This window comes from Rousettus aegyptiacus, unplaced genomic scaffold, assembly GCF_014176215.1.
Source record: "Rousettus aegyptiacus isolate mRouAeg1 unplaced genomic scaffold, mRouAeg1.p scaffold_m13_p_13, whole genome shotgun sequence".
In the NCBI taxonomy this organism is placed as follows: Eukaryota; Metazoa; Chordata; class Mammalia; order Chiroptera; family Pteropodidae; genus Rousettus; species Rousettus aegyptiacus.
In genome coordinates, this window is record NW_023416288.1 from 72,888,701 (window position 1) to 72,899,874 (window position 11,174).

Here is an 11,174-nt window from a genome sequence, read left to right on the forward strand (position 1 = left end):
AGAGAAATTTAAGCGTGTTTAATAGGAAGTCCAGAAGGAATGAACAGAGACTTGAGAAGAGAAAATATCTGACAGAGTAATAACTGAAGGTTTCTCAGACGGATAAATCAGGAGTCTTCTGACTGAAAAGTGTAGTGAGTAAATAGTAGGACAATTAAAGCAGTGTATAGTTATGTATTGAAGCAGAAATATAATATAGTACTTATTTGCATTCATTCCTAAATATGTATTACTAAACATTTTCAACTATGTCATTGTATTCTTAGAAACAAAGAAACAGTATTACAAGCAATAGAGGGAAAGCAATCCCCTAATAGAGGCAAACGAGCAAACATACAGATAAAAATTACAAAGATAAGAGTTCTGGTAAAACTGGCAGAAAATTAATGTTGTGTTTGTCTCCTTTAATGACCACATATAAACTGGGGTGGCTCCATAGTGTAGTGGTTAGCACATCTGCTTTATATGCAGAAGGCCTTGGGTTTGCACCCCAGGTGGAGACACAGACTATACCCTGGGTGTGCCAGGCCCCAGGTGCATGCCATGAGCATGTGGAAGGAGACGCCTCACCTTCAGAGATTCAATTCTTAAGGGGAAATGGCAATATCCATACGTCAGGGGTGGAAGTGTGGTAGAGGAGGAGATTAAAGAGAAGAGAAAAAAAATTGCAACTAAACTACAGAACAACTATCATTGAGAATCGCAGGAAGTCTAACTAAACAGAAGTCCCACAACCAAAGACATATAGAAGCCACATCAAGACTGGTAGGAAGGGTGGCAACACAGAGCAGGCTGATTTCACACCTATGTGTGGCAGTAGAGAATCAAAAGGAATATCTCAGCTGTGGAGGTCCCCCCTGAGGAGTGAGGGATTCCACGCCACAATGGGCCCCCCAGCCCAAAGTTCCAGGGCCAGGGAGAGAAGTCTCCACAACTTCTGGTTGTGAAGACCAGCTGAATTTGTGGCTAAGTGAGACAGAATACTGCTGGAGTCTCAGGTGTTCCTTTTAAAGGACCCACGCATGAATTTACTTGCTAACGATCTCATTTACTCTGAGTTCCAGCACTGCGGGAGCAGCTCCAAAGATTTCGGGGACATACAAGAAAGAAGTGAGTTGTCTGGCTTCAAGGCAGTGTTGGAGGGGCACCTTTCTCCCAGACAGAAGTCCTGGCAGAAGTCACTGTTCTTTTGATGAGCCCTCACCCTATCCAGATACAAACACAGGAGTGGCTCCATATCTGAATCTTCATAACCTGGCTAACACCATTCACTTAACTCTGGTGATTCCCTGAGACTATTATATCTTACTCAACTTGCAGGCCCACTCAAGCCTTTTTCAGTGGCTTTTTCATAGAAACTATCTTGGCTAATGCTGTGGACTTTCCAAAAAATCTCTTAAAGATTCACAAACACCAATTAAGCAGCATCTAGCCTTATCGTGCCTCATACCTTTTGCTAAGCAACCCAAAGCTTGACACTGGAAGCAGCCAATCTCTGTTTGCAGCTTAGCCTCTTTGAACACCTTCAAGCTCAGAATAATGACAATTATCAGTGAATCACTTTGTAGACATACCAAGTGGCCCTGGGCAGGTCATAGTCAGCAGCTGAACATGGCCTGCATCAGATCCCCTCCCAAGAGACCCCAGAACCAACACACCTGGCAGTCAGCTTCAGACCACACCAGATCACCATACAACCACCTCTATAAACGACATATTCAAAGGGAAGATTCAACAGGCACCAAAGCCTTGCTAAAATTAATCCTGCTCTGTAAGATCAGTCCCTTAACAACAACTCCTCTATTGTAGTCATGGCCAGTCCTCACAATCAACTTCAGGGTCAATCTCTCCCATTGATGTGCAAATAGCAACCAATGCTCAACTACAATATGAGGGCACACACAACCCACAAAAGGGATACACCTGAAGCACCCAGCTCAGGTGACCAGAGAGGCTGTACCACTGGGCCCCACAGGACACTTACTACATAAGGCCACTCTACCTAACACATAGAAACAAACACATGAAGGCAGCCAAAATGAGAAGACAAAGGAACATGACCCAAAATAAAGAACAGAGCAAAGCTTTAGAAAACGAAGCAAACAAAATGGAGACCATCAATCAGATGTACGGTTCAAACACTAGTTAGAAAGATGCTCATTAATCTCAGTGAAAACTTCAACAAAAAGACAGGAAACATAAAAATGGAGATAAAAAAAACAAACCAAAACAAAAGAACCAGTCAGAAATGAAGAATGCAATTATTGAAATAAAGAATAAATTGGAGAAAACCAACAGTATATTAGATAAAGTAGAGAATCAAATCAATTTGGAAGATAAAGTAGCAAAGAACACCCAAACAGAGTAGTCCAAAAAAAAAATCTAAAAAAATAAGGATAGTTTAAGGGACCTCTGGGACATCAAGCATACTAACATTTGCATCATAGGAGTACCAGAATGAGATAAGAGAGAACAAGAAAATGAAAACTTATTTGACAAAATACCAATGGAAAACTTCTGTAACCTAGTGAAGGAAATAGACATACAAGCCCAGGAAGCACAGAGAATTCCAAAAAAGATGAACCCCCCAAAACCCACATCAACACACATCACAATTAAAATGGATCTCCATAAGACTATTAGCTGAGTTTTCAACAGAAACTTTGCAGGTCTGAAAGTTTTGGAACAAAATATTTGAAGTGATGAAAAGCTAGGACCTACAACTAAGATTACTCTACCTAGAAAAGCTATCATTTAGAATTGAAGGACAGATAAAGAGTTTCCCAGACAAGAAAAAGCTAAAGGAGTTCATCTGCATCAAACCAGTATTACAAGAAATGTTAAGGAGATTTCTTTAAGAAGAAAAAAAAAAAAGGTAAAAAAAAAGGTGAATAATAAAATAGTAATAACTACATATCTATCAACAAGCACTTTAAGTGTTAATCGATTAAGTGTTCTGATAAAAAGACATAGGGTGGACAAACATAAGAAAATGAGTCCTTTACATATGCTTCCTACAGGAAACTCACTTCAGATCAAAAGACACAGACTAAAACAAATGGATGAAAAATATATTTCATGAAAATAGAAATTAAAAAAAAAAACTGGAGTAGCAATACTTATACCAGACAAAATAGACTTTAAAACAAAGGCTATTTAATAAGAGACAAAGAAGGACCTAGTGTTTCCATCCCTGGATATTCACCAGAAAAAATCTAAAAGACTACTTCAAAGGGATGTGTATATTCAATATGTTCATTGCAGCATTATTTACAATAGCTAAGATGGAGGCAACCCTGTATCTATCAATGGATGAATGAATAAAGAAGAGGTGGTACATATATAAATGGACTATTACTCAGACATAAAAAGAATAAAATCGTGCCATGTGCTATGATATGTATGGACCTTGAGGATATTGTGCTGAGTGAAGTCAGACAGAGAAAGACAAATATCATATGATTTTACATATATGTGAATTCTAAAAGACAAAGTAAACGAAGAAACAAAACAAAACAAGCTCATAGATACAGAAAACATTTTGATGATTGCCAGATGGAGTGGAATTGGGGCCATGGATGAAAAAGAAGGGGATTAAGAAGTAAAAATTGGCGGTAGTCTAGTTGTGAATGTATATTGTTTGTACTTAATTCTTCACTGTATTAATGTTCAGGTTACTAAACTGACTGCCTCAAGTTCAGGCAAGTTATAATGCCTCATTGTGCTACAATAAAAAAAAATACATGCAAAAAAAAGAAGTAAAAATTGGTAGTTACAAAATAGTCGTTGGAATGTAAAGTACAGCATAAAGAATTTAGTTAATATTATAACTATGTATGCTGTCAGATGCATTCTAGGTTTATCATGGTGAACACTTCATAAGTTATATAAATGTCTAATCACTATGTTGTACACGCGAAACTAATATGATATTGTATTTCAACTTTAACTGAAAAATAAAAAATATATATATTTTAAAAAGAAGCAAAAAACAGGGTAGATGAATGGATAAGGAAATAAGACCCTTACCTTTGCTGTGTACACGAGACTCACTTCAGTTAAAAGACACACACAGACTGAAAGTAAAGAAATAGAAAAAAATATTTTCATGAAAATGGAAACAAACAAGAACATCTGGAGTAGCAATACTTATGCTAGACAAAATAGCCTTTAAAACAAAGGCTATATAACAAGAGACTAAGAAGAACCCAGTAATCCCACCTCTGCATATTTATCTAAGGAAAACTGAAATACTACTTCGAAGAGACATGTGCACCCATATGTTCATTGCGACATTATTTACAATAGCCAAGATGTGGACGCAACCTGGGTGTCCATCAATGGATGAATCAATAAAGAATAAATTGTACACATGTACAATATAATATTACTCAGCCATGAAAAGAGTAAGACCTTGCTATCTGAACCAAGATAGATGGACCTAAAAAGTATTATGCTGAGTGGAGTAAGTCAAACAAAGAAAAACAAATATTATATAATTTTATTTATATGTGGAATCTAGAGAACAGGATAAATAAAACAGGATAAATGTACCTCATATATACAGAGTCTTTTTATAGTTGCCAGATGGGAATGTGGAAGATGGCTGAAACAGGGAGGTTATTAAGAGGTACGAACTGGTAGTTACAAAATAGTAATGGGGATGTAGAGCATAACATGAAGAATATAGTCAGTAGGTTTGTATTATCTATGTACAGTGTCAAATGGGTACTAGATTTATCAGGGTGATCACTTTGTAAGTTATATAAATGTCTAATCACTGTGTTGTATACTTGGAATTAATATAACATACATTAATTGTAATTGAAAAATAAAAAATATTAAAAACATAAAAACTATAAAGATAAGTGGTATAATAGAAGTAAGTAAAGAATATTATGACTATGTGACTAGAGAGTATGAGGATACATCTCTACCTCAAAAAATCAGGAAGTCTTTAAAATGAGATGGTGCTTGAACTTAGTTTTGCAAAAATAACAAATAAATAACATATGGTAGATTACTGTTTTAGCAAAACAAAAGAAATAATTGTAGGCAACACGTACATAAGCATAATCATATGGGAGCAGAGAGCAGAATGAGCCTCAGGCAGTATGAAGTGATGGAAGTTAAAGCAAAGCAAGGATGTACCCTAAGTTTCCACTTAAAGAAGATGGTTGGTCCCACTCTAAGTGTGGTCTGTGAACTGAAGCGACCCCACCAACTCTCTAAAGTCCTTAATGAGATAAGAAGAAAAAAATGAGAAACAGCATTTAGGAACTTTTATAGCAATTTTGCCTTAACAAGAAATCCAAGTGCGTGACTTTGTACTACACAAAGTATCAGTCTGAGAGAGTTTGGAAATGAAAGACAAATAAAAAAACGACAATAAAAATTGGTTCATAGATAGTTTGAGAGCATTCTAAATTGGGGCGGAGATGTTAAAACAGAGCAACTACCACAATATTATATATGAGAAAAATGGGCTCAGAGTAGTAAGACAAGTTGCTTCAGTTCAAATACTAAATAAGTAAGACATATTCTTTTTGACCTCAATGAATCAAATATGTATACCTTATTATGAATTTAAGTTATTCTATGTCCTTCCAGGAAATTTTAAAGCAAACCGATAGAGCATACTTTATAGTTTCTCCTTCTTCTTCTTCAAATCCATACGAATGAAAAAAATATATATATTTCCAAAATCCATTAGCATTTTAGGAAAACAAAGAGACTCCATGGCAGACTAGAAATTATGAAGAGTCTTGACAAATTAAAAGCAAATGATATGTAATTAAAGAAAGAAACCTTAGTTCGAGATTAATGAAGGACGATACTATAACAAAAGTAATGGTTATAGCAAGCATGCTGATTGCCCAGAGATGATGGATAACTAGAGTAAGGAAAGAAGACACAGAGGAAAATAACAGAGAGATTAGTTTAATTGTCACAGGCTGAGTGGCCAGAAATCTCTTGCACATCTTGAGACAAGCAGCAGAAATTGAATATATGGGTTTCCTTCAGGTGGTGACAGTGAAAGTGGGATCTCGAATTAAAGAATGAGAATAATGGTCCAGATAGTTGGTAACGCTTGGAAGAAATGAAGAACATATGCAAGCCACAATGTTAGTCATGGCTGGTGAGCATGCTCCAGAACTAAATCACATCAAAGTAAAAGCCACAATATGTCCTGCCTTTACCCTCAGCAGACTATGCAAACAAAATCTAAAAAACCATCTCAACTAAAAAAAATATATATATACAATAAAAATTTAATAAAAGTTAAGGAAAGTCAACATCAAGAATGATGATTAGCTAAAAAATAACACATCTAAGTAAGCAGAGTTAATAAATGTAAGCTGTAGAGGTCTTTAAAATTAATTGTATTAATATTCTGAGAGAAATGAAAGAAGCAGCATAAATCATTAAAATGGACAATTTAAATATTGGCATAAAATAAAACATTAGTTGTTGGAATGAATAACAGAATGGATTTAACTGTGAAAAAATTAGTTTATTGGTTGAATGAAATAAAACATATTCCCAGAATGCAGCATAAAATATAAAGATATGTACATTATGCAAGAAAAGTCTCACATAGGATGGGTTGAAAATTCCCAAAATCAATTCAATAGCATTTGGGAAAGAAAAAAGCAAATACAGTGGAGAGAAAGTTAGTAGAATGTCCTACAACTGAAGAGAGACATAAGTTCTGAAATTAAAGAGATCCATGAATTATTCAGTAGAAATAATTTTTTCAAAACTCACAAAAATAAGTATTGTGAGTTTAGAACAACAATAAGTAAGAGAAGAATTAAAGCCTATAAAATTTCTTTGGTATGAAAGAGAAGAAAAGATATCAACAAATTTGAGAATCAAGTTGCCATCAGATTTTCCATTAATAACACTGAACATTAGAAGAATGCGCAGGATGTGTTGGGAGGAAATTTTTTAATTAAATTTTTTGGAGTGATATTGGTTAATAAAATTATATAAGTTTCAATTGTACAATTCAATAACACATCATGTGTATATTGGATTGTACATTTACCACCCAAAGTTAAATTTCCTTCTGTCACTGTATATTTGACCCCATTTACCCTTATCCTCCTTACTTCATCTACTAATCACTAAACTCTCATCTGTGTCTATGAGTCTCTGTTTGTCTTGTTCCTTTGTTGCTTTCAGTTTTATATCTCACATATGAGTGGAATCGTATGGTTCTCAACTTTTTCTGACTTATTTCACTTAACATGATAATTTCAAGATCCATCTATGTTGTCTCGAGTGGCAGTATTTCATCTTTGCTTATGGCTGAGTAATATTTCATTTTACACATATATACCACATATCTTCTTTATCCAATCACCTATTGAAAGACACTTTGTTTCCAGGTCCTTGTCACCAAGAATGATGCTGCAGTGAACAACGAGGTGCATATATCTTTACAAATAAATGTTCTCAAATTTGGGGAGTAAATTCCCAGAAGAGGAATTCCTGGGTCATATGGTAATTCTATTCTTAATTTTTTAAGGAACTGAAATATTGTTTTCCATAGTGGCTGTACCAATCTACATTCCTACCAGCAATGTATGTGTGTTTCTTTTTCTTCACAACTTTGCCAACATTTGTTATTACTTGTTATGTTGAAAGCCATTCTAACAGGTTGGAGGTGGTTATCTCATTGTGGTTTTGATTTGCATTTCTTCAATACCTAGTGAAGTTAAGCATCTTTTTATATGACTATTGGCCATTCGTATGTCTTTTGGGAGAAGTGTTTGTTCAAGTCCTCTACTCATTTTTTAATTAGATTGTTTTTTGTTGTTATGGTTGAGTTAAATAATTCTTCATATATTTCAGATATTAGCCCCTTATCAGAGGCATTGTTTTTTAAGTATTTTTTCCCATTCAGTTAGTTGCCTCTTTGTCTTGTTGATGGTTTCTTTTGCTATGCGAAAAGCTTTTAGTTTGATAGAGTCCCATTTATTTATTTTTGCTTTTAATTCCCTTGCCTTTGAAGTTAAATTTAAAAAATCCTCTCTAAATCCAAAGTCTATGAATCCAGAACCTATGTTTTCTTCTATATGATTTATTGTTTCAGGTCTTATATTCAGGTCTTTGATTCATTTTGAGTTAATTTTGGTGACAGCAGCCTAGTTTCAATTTTTTGTATGTGGCTTTCAAATTTTCTCAGCACCATTTTTTAAAGAGGCTTTTTTTCTCCCTTGTATGTTTCTGGTTCCTTTGTTGAAAATTATTTGCCCATATGTATGTACTTTTATTTCTGGACTCTCATATTACTCAAAGCAATATACAGATTTAATGCAATCCCTATCAAAATAGCATTAAAAAATGGAACAAAAAATCATCAGTTTTATATGGAATAACAAAAGACCCAGAATAGTTAAAGAAATTCTGAAAAAAAGAACAAGACAGAGGTATTACATTGTCTGACTTCAAGTTGTACTATAAAGTGACAATAATCTAAATGGTATAGTATTGGCAGAAAAACAGACATACAGACCAATGGAACAACATTGGGAGAAAATTTTATTTTATTATTACTATTTTTTATTAAACAATTATTTAATTAAAAGTAATAAATGAAACTTAAGTTTACATAACATGATTAAAATCAATTAGATAATAATTCTATGATATGTTTAAAAAATTAACCTATGTACTCAGGAAATTTTAATATTTTATAAAGATGACATATCATTAGTGAGTAAAGGAATAAATTATATAATAAATGGTATTAGGAAAGTTATTATCTACATAGAAATACATACAAATTTAAATCTCTAATAAAGAATGTGTAGAATGGACAAAGACCTTTAAAAACCTATAAATTCTAGGAAAATAGTATAGAAAGCTATGTTTTGAAGTTGGAATGGTAGGTATTTTTGTATACGCAGAAGCCATAAAAAACACATGTACACATAAGACTATACTTTTAAATAAAAATACTATACAAATAGTGGCAAAATATTTGGAACACATGGAACAAATAAAGTAATTGCCATTTAAATGATACAAAGAACTACTAATACCAAGAAAATAAGACAAAAATAGTTAAGAAGAAAAAATATTTGAACAAAGCATTTTCAGAAGAGGGAGCATAACTGTTTGAATTAGGACAATGCAAATTAAAGCACTAATAGATATCTTTTGAATGTTAGATTGGTGAAAAAGAAAAACTGTGATAATATCAAGTGTTAGCAAAGGGTAGAGGAAATCACATTGAAACAATGTGGCAGAACTATAAATTGGAATAGCTATTTTGGATGACAATTTGAGGGTGTTGATATTTTATTCCAATTCTTGATATATTCTCTAGAGAAATGTACGATGTTTACACAAGAAAACACAAACATGATCTTTATAGTAGTATTGTTTGATGATATGGTAAATATTTTAAATTTGAAAAAGTTTACTTTGATTGACACGATATTCAATACTTCTAAGGATTATAAAGGAGAGCCCAGACATCGGGTAATAAAAAATAAAACCTCATTTCTCCAGATGACAGTTTTATCTTTTACTTACTGGAACAGTTTTATAAATAAACCTAAAGAAATTAGTAGCAATATTATAAAGTTAAGAAATAAAGGGTATGTTTTATTCCAAGTTATATTATCAACTGAGGGATTCTTACCTAAGTTTTAATCATAAATGTTTGGAAAGTCAAAGAATTATCTGATTCAATTTCTCAACTTTTGAAAGACAATACAAATGTCTATTACAGAGGATATTTATCTCTGTAGTTGAAAGTGTCATAGTATTTCTCTAAAATATATTTCCTCCTGTTGATTTCTCTTTGTTATTCCTTTCTATAGTTCTTATTTTAATTTTGTTATGTTTCATCTGTACAGAGCTACCAAACATAGTAGGAAAAAAAATGTATGATGAAAAAAAAGTCAGTTACAATATTCTAGATAACTGAAATAACTATAAAACTAAAGATGAAATATTGAAACCAAGAAAATAACAGAATTTATGTGTTGAGGCAATATATTTTTATATCATTGGAATAATGGAAAATGACTAAACCATGTAAAGATTAAGATACAAATGCTTTCATCCATAAGTTTTGCCAATCACTGTAATACTTCCAAATTGGTAATAAAACTTTCAACTACTCATGGTTTGTTTATTCTTTCACGTCTTCAAAAAGTCTTGACTAAACCCATGTCAGTAACAAAAGGCCATACCAGTTGTGGTAGATTTCTCTCTTTAGAGTAGGTGAGGGGAATAGAAAAAGTGATAATTTTATTCAGCACTTAATTCATGCAACAAAACATATCTGGGGATGCATTATATGCCAGGTTTAACGCTGAGAGTGGTGAACACAGCAGTAAATAAAACAGAATTTTGCTTTGTGGTAGTTATATTCTAGCTCATCAATTTTTTCCTCAGTATTTTATCTTCTTAAAGACAGTTCTTCCCCACCCCTACTTGGGCCCTAATCAAATATCTGGCACAGAGTAGGAATTTAATAAAATTTGCTAAACAACTATAGTATTCAATTTCTATGTACCTGAATATCTTCAACTATAGAAGTAAGAATAATGACGATAATAATAATAGTGTTACCAGTATTTATATGGTTGTGAATAGTAACATATACCATCTTTGGAAATCTTCATAAGATTTCAGGCATAAAACATTCAATTTGTTAATCTCATTAAAACACATATTTTAAAACACATCTCCATTTATAATGACATTATTACAAATGAAAACCTTGTGATGATGAGCCCTAAGAAAGAGAAAAATACTTTTGATATATACTTTTAACTATCTCTTACATGTGCTCCAGAGAAGGGAAAAAAATAACATGCTCACTTTCCCCCACCATTTAAAATAATCTAAATGCAGCTTTATTCTTGATGACCAAATTATGTTCATATTTCCTTCCTTCTATGAGTATTTACATAATTTGTTCTAAATGTTTTTCTGCATAATGAATAGATAATTGTTTTTAATGTTAACAACCATGCCAAGTGTAATTTGTCTTTAATTATTTTTTTCTATTTAAACAGTAGTAAAACTCTTTAACTATTCTCTTTTTTCAAAAACAAACCACATTTTGGAGGAGGGGAAAAATATGTTACACATTCTTTCATATTTTTTCATACACGATAAGAAATTCATTCCACAAGTGGTGTAAG